The sequence below is a fragment of the Hemiscyllium ocellatum genome, unplaced genomic scaffold, assembly GCF_020745735.1.
Source record: "Hemiscyllium ocellatum isolate sHemOce1 unplaced genomic scaffold, sHemOce1.pat.X.cur. scaffold_667_pat_ctg1, whole genome shotgun sequence".
In the NCBI taxonomy this organism is placed as follows: Eukaryota; Metazoa; Chordata; class Chondrichthyes; order Orectolobiformes; family Hemiscylliidae; genus Hemiscyllium; species Hemiscyllium ocellatum.
The window spans coordinates 150731-156876 of NW_026869160.1; the positions used below are offsets into that span (position 1 = coordinate 150731).

The 6146-nt window shown below is 45.9% G+C and overlaps 1 long non-coding RNA gene across 1 annotated transcript; it reads left to right on the top strand.

Moving 5' to 3' along the window:
- Positions 1–1203: 1203 nt before the first annotated feature.
- LOC132814083 (uncharacterized) lies at positions 1204–5819 on the top strand. The gene is made up of 3 exons (XR_009644296.1): positions 1204–1301; positions 3923–4005; positions 5746–5819. It is a non-coding gene; the product is annotated as an uncharacterized LOC132814083 (long non-coding RNA).
- The last annotated feature ends 327 nt before the right edge of the window (positions 5820–6146 follow it).

Consider the following 6146-nt stretch of genomic DNA (forward strand, 5'->3'; position numbering starts at 1 on the left):
TCAGCACTGTCCCCATGACTTGTCCGGACTTGCCCTACCTGCCTGTTTCCTTTCCCACCTATCCACTCCACCCTCTCCTCCCTGACCTGTCACCTCCATCCTCTCCCCCACTCACCCATTGGACTCTATGCTACTTTCTCCCCACCCTCCTCTCGCTTATCTCTCCACGCTTCAGGCTCACTGCCTTTATTCCTGATGAAGGGCTTTTGCCAGAAACGTCGATGTCTCTGCCCTTTGGATGCTGCATGAACTGCTGTGCTCTTCCAGCACCACTGACCCAGAATCTGGGTTCCAGCATCTGCAGTCATTGTTGTTACCTCCCATCACATGACCCAACATCTCAGCACAAGCAGGACACACTGCGCATGCTCCAACCAACAGTGACCCCCCCCCCCCCCCCCCGGGTGATTGATGTCAGCACCGGACCAATGAAAGGACGGTGGGCGGAGCTGGAGGACCTTGAGGGAGGTTGATCCTCCAACCAATCACAGTGAATGAAGGGCGGAGCTAAAGTAAACCATGTGATCACCCTCGCGCCCAACGCAGAGTCGCTGTAATGAAAGCTCGGGAAGTTTTGTAGAGAATGGAGACGGTAAGGAAAGAAATAAACAGGGAAACGGGAGAAAAGCTGTGTTGCTATGAGCAGAGAGATTTTACAAACAAATTTGAACGTCCCAGTCCCGTGTTTGCAGTAAATGGGGAATTGCCTCAGCGGCTGCAGGCCTGAGTGAGCGCCGCCATCTTTATTCGGGACAACGATTCACTGGACACGTGCGGGCCGCCATCTTTGTAGGGGGCAAGGTGCAGCCAGGCGCATGTGCAGCCTTTCTCCAGTACAGAGTCATTGTGATGACAGCAGCCAATCCTGCTCTGATTCACCTCTGGGCTCCCTCAGGACCACTTTGTCAATGTCTAGCTTCCTCAGTCTCCAACCATGGGGGTATTTTTGGTCTGTTTAGTACTGTATTATTACTTTTATAGACCATTTGTAAATGAGTTTTTCACGTGGCCCAGCCCCTGACCATGTGCTGCTCTATTATCAGATTATTTTGTCTTGAATATTTATGAGTCAAGAATTCTTTTTTCCAATAAGCAAGTGTATTTTCCTTCAGTTTCTGACTATCAAATTCTGAACCACTTTCATTCCCTGTCATGCATTTTGCACCCCCTTGAACTGTGTTTCTCTTTCCACAGATAACAGTGATTAATGCCAAAGCCCTGTTGCCTGGGGAGAGGGTGATGTTTGACTTTCTTGTACAGCTGCAGTTTGTGTGGTGAAGGTGCTCCCACAATGTGGTTGGGTAAGAGACATTACAGATTATTCATTACAGCAACAGTGATGATTTGAAGATAATGTCCAAATCAAGAACAGTTTGTAATTTTATTATCATGCTTATAATTTCACAAAAATACGATTGAGAACTTTAGATATAAAGCCAGAGATGGAGATATTAGGTCAGGTGACCAAAAGCATTGCCAAAAAGCAGGTTTTGAGGGATGTCTTAAAGTGGAAAGCAGACCTGTGATGTTTTGTCTGCAAATTCCAGATCATGTTGCTTGGCAACTGTAGAATCAGCCACACAGTTGAAGTAATGAATTAACAAATCATTGGGAGTCTCGAAGTAAATGGATTGACGAGGTCTCAAAGGATGTGTGGTGCATGGAGCTAGGGATGAGAACAGCCAGGAATCAAGTCAAGAATGAGAATTTTAAATTGTTGTTGCTTATAGGAGCCTTTTGACGGATGAACATGTTTGGGGAGAAGTGAGCACGTGGGCGATAGAGCTTTCAATTTTTCTTGAGATTACAGAGAGGTTGAATTTGGGAGGCTGGCCAGGAGTGTGTTTGGATAATTTAAGTCTGGAGATAACACACGATGGATGAGAGTTTCAGTATATGAGCTGAGATGAGGGTGGAATCAGCTAGAAATAGTGGTGTTGGAGTGGGACTGGGCTGTCACTCTTACCTCACCTCTGGGATTCAGCTGGTTGTCAGGTTGTGAATCAGGTGGTAACACAATCGGGAGCTGAGTGGCCCTGGTGGAGCCTAAAATGACTGTCACTCAGTTGGCTGTTGCTGAGCAGCTGCTGCTTGATAGCCCTGTTGATGAATACTTCCATCACTTTACTGCTGATCGAGGGAAATTGCCTGGGTTGGAGTTGACCTGTGCTTTTGTGTTGAACATCCCTGGGCAATGTTCCACATTGTCAGTCAATGCCAGTGCTGGATGGGTACGTGGCTTTGTGGGTGGCAAGTTCTGGAGCACAAGTTATCAGTATAATTGCCAGAATGTTAGCAGGACCCATAGCCTTTACACTACTTAACCATTTCTTGGTATTATTCGAACTAAATCAAACTGACTTAAAACTCACGTGTGTGATTTTGGAAACCACTGTTGAAGGCTGAGATGGATCAACCCACTTTGCAACTGGCTGAGAATTGCTGCAAATGCTGCACGGATGTGTGAGATCCCTCCGTTAGTTAGGGTGGGGATATCTGTTGTGCTTCCTGCAACAAGTTGATTAATTGTCCATTACCATTCACAAGTGGGTGTGGCAGAATTCTGATCTGATCCATTGGTTGTGGGATCGTTTAGCTCTGTTGCCTGATGCTGATGATGTTTAAAATGCAGATGGTCCTGTTTGGTAGCTTCAACAGGTTGGCACTGCATTTTTAGGTATGCCTGGTGCTGCTCATGGCATGCCCTCCTTTCCTGTCCATTGTGATGGGTGAGTGCGGGATGTACAAACCCATGAGGTTACAGATTGTGCTGGAGTACAGTTCTGCTGCTGTTGTTATCCCATAGTGCCTCAGAGAGATCCAGTTTGAGTTCCTACATCTGTCCCATTTAGCACGGTGATAGTACCACTCAGCTCAATGGAGGTTTTTCTCAACTTTAAGATGAGGCTTTGTCTCCAAAAAGACTGTGGGATGGTCGCTCTTACCGATACTGTCATGGACTGATACATTTGCAGCTGGCAGATACATGCTGATAAGATCCAGTATGTTTTTCCCTCTTGCTGGTTCCGTTATTGCCTGCTGCAAACCCAGTTGAGCAGCTATGTCCTTGAGGAACCGACCAGCTCAGTCAGTAATCCTGCTGCTGAGCTACTCTTGGTAGAGGACATTGAAATCCTGTACCCAGAGTAGGCTTGTCACCATTTATTACCTCAGTGCTTCCTCCAGGTGTTGTTCAACATGGAGGAGCACTGAGTCATCAGCCGTGGGAGCACGGTACGTGGTAATCAGCAGGAGCCATGAGACTTCCTGGTGTCCAAAGTCAATGCTGAGTACTCCCAGGGCAAATGGTTCCTGTGTGTACACCACTATGCCATCACCTTTGCCTGGTCTGTACTGCTGGTGGGACAGGACATATCCAGAGATTTCAGGAGAAAGTGAAGACTGCAGATGCTGGAGATCAGAGTCGAGAGTGTGGTGCTGGAAAAGCACAGCAGGTCGGGCTGATGAAGGGCTTAGGCTTGAATCGTCGATTATCCTGCTCCTCAGATGCTGCCTGACCTGTTGTGTTTTCCATCATCGCACACTCGACATCTAGGGATGGTGACGTTGGTGTCTAGCCATTATCTGTAAGGGATGACTCTGTGAGTATGACTTTGTCAGGCTTTTCTTTCACTAGTCTGTGAGACAGCTCGCCACGTTTTGGCACAAAAAAAAACCCGGATGTTAGTGAGCAGGATGTTGCAGAGTCAAGAGGGCTGATTCTGTGGTTGTATTTCCTAATGCCTTGTTAGATGCCAAGTGGTCCATCCAGTTTCATTCCTTTGTTGAGACTTTGCAGTGATTAATACAGTGAGTAGCTTATTGGGCGACTGTCAGGTTGGCAGGATTTTTTTCGCCATTGACAATGTTTCCATGGAGATCAGGAGATTCCTAATTCCAGTTATTTTTTTCTTGAATTCAGATTCCACCATTTGCCAATATGCGATTTGAACAAGGACTTCAGTTGTACATTTTAATATTCTGGATAAAAGTTAAATACATTAGGTTTGTTCACTCATTTTAAATATCACTAACCCTGTTTTTGTTTCTTTGTAAAACACTGCCCATCACCCTGTCTCCTTCATCCTTCTCTCCAACAACAAGAGCAAGGAGCACATGGAGTTTCTCTGTCACTAAGACTGAGACAATCCGATCAACTGCCTCTGCTGCTTCCCTCCCTCCCACTAGCCCAACGAGACAAACTACCTCACATTGTGTTCCTGATTTTTGTCCCAAACTTGCAATTTTCTCCAGTCTCTTGTCAAGCCTTATCAGAGCTCATCTTGATCTTTTACTAGTCTCGCTAAACCACAGACATTCCAATTCTGTTTCCTCCTCATCACAACCCCCTCGCCAATTCACAGATATTGTTCCTTGTTCTGTCTGTCTGTCTTTTCTGGTTATGTCCTTCTCATCCATTCTGCAAATAACTAACGTTTGACCTCACCATCATTTGTAAATCCTGCTCCATCTCCACTCTCCCTTTCCTTTCTGAATTCCTTGTATTTGGTGTCGCTGAAGGATCTATCCTTGCTCTCTCCTGTATCTCACCTACATACTGCCAGGAGGTGACATCGTCTAAAAGCACAGTGTGAGGATTCACATGTACACTGACGATGCCTAGCTCTCCCTCCCCATCATCCCTCTCCGTTGCTCCACTGTTACTCAGTTACCAAACTGCTTATCGCATTCCCACTACTCGATTAACTGCAATTTCCTACAATGAAATATTGTTACGGTTAAACCCATTACCTTCAGTTGCTATTACAAATTCCTTTCCCTTCCTGCTGAGCCCCTCCCTCTCGCTGGGTGCAGTCTGAGGCAGAACTAGACTAGACTCATCACAATATTGCTGTTATATCTGTAACCCCAAGGTGACTTTTTGATCAGACATCTACACAATCATAAACACCAGGAATTCCAATCTCTAAAATGTTGCTTGTCTCCACCTTACCTCCAACTCCATTATTAATGAAACCCCTTACCGTGTCGGCGTTGCCTTAAACTTGATGAATCTGAAACAGAGCCCTTGATTTCGTGACTGACTCAGAATCTGCTAGCTTTCAGTGTTTCCTGCACAATTTTCCCCCGGTGCCTTTGTGGTGCAGCTTTCTACAGTTTCCACCATGTAAATAGCACTCTTTTCCTTATTATCCCCTCCAAAATTACCGACTTTGCATTTTTTCAACTTATACTCCATCTGACAACTTGTTGACCCCTTCTCCTGTGCATCTCTCACTCTTCACAATCCTCTTAGAACTTTACAGTTACGCCTTCTCTAGGAGATCCCCCCCCCCCCCCGCCTTCTAAACATTTACTGGGAGCACTGGGCAATGTGAAGCCTGCAGAGTTGCTCTGTTTTTAGAGATACTCTATGGGAGGAGCTTGCTGCCCATTGGGCAAGTTGCCTCCATTCTGACCATCGAGCTGCATGAGTCTTTCACATCCCATGTCTTATTGATGAGGCACAGCGGTAGCACGGAAGGAAAAAATGAGAAGCCAATCCTGCTCTCCACATCTCACTGACTCCGGGAACATTCTGTCCCGTGTGTCAAAGATCTGCCCTGTTCAGTCACATGAAGTCCCAAGGTGGAAACTCCTAGAAACCCACATAGATTTCCATCTGAACTGACTGCTGACCTCCACAAGGAGTAATGTGTCCAGTCATCCTGGGCCAGGAGGAGGGGATGGTGTGAGATTCTAACCTGAACTGACAGTGACGGATTTTATAAACGTGTATTACAGGATACTACAGGTGGACATTCAGATGGTAATCTCAGTCATTGTAACACCAAACTTTGATTGAATTAGTCAGTTCATCAGGACCTGGATATTCGCATTGTGTGTGAGTATTGTATTCCATCTGAATCCCATTTGCTGCATAAAAGTTCTCCTTTGAATCTTCCAAAACCTTTAATGTGTGTCCTGTAAGCCTTGTAGAATGAGCTGATGGGCGTAAGGTTGATTATTATAACGTGTAACTTTCTAAACCCTCTGTCACAACTTCCCTCAATTGCCTTTGCTACAAGGAGAACAACCTCAGTTTCCCCAAACCCCTGATTCCCCAATGTCTGTTTGCTCTCTATAAGGTACACATGTGGATTGTGTTGGAACATTCTCCACTTGCCTGCATCAGTGCAGCCCCC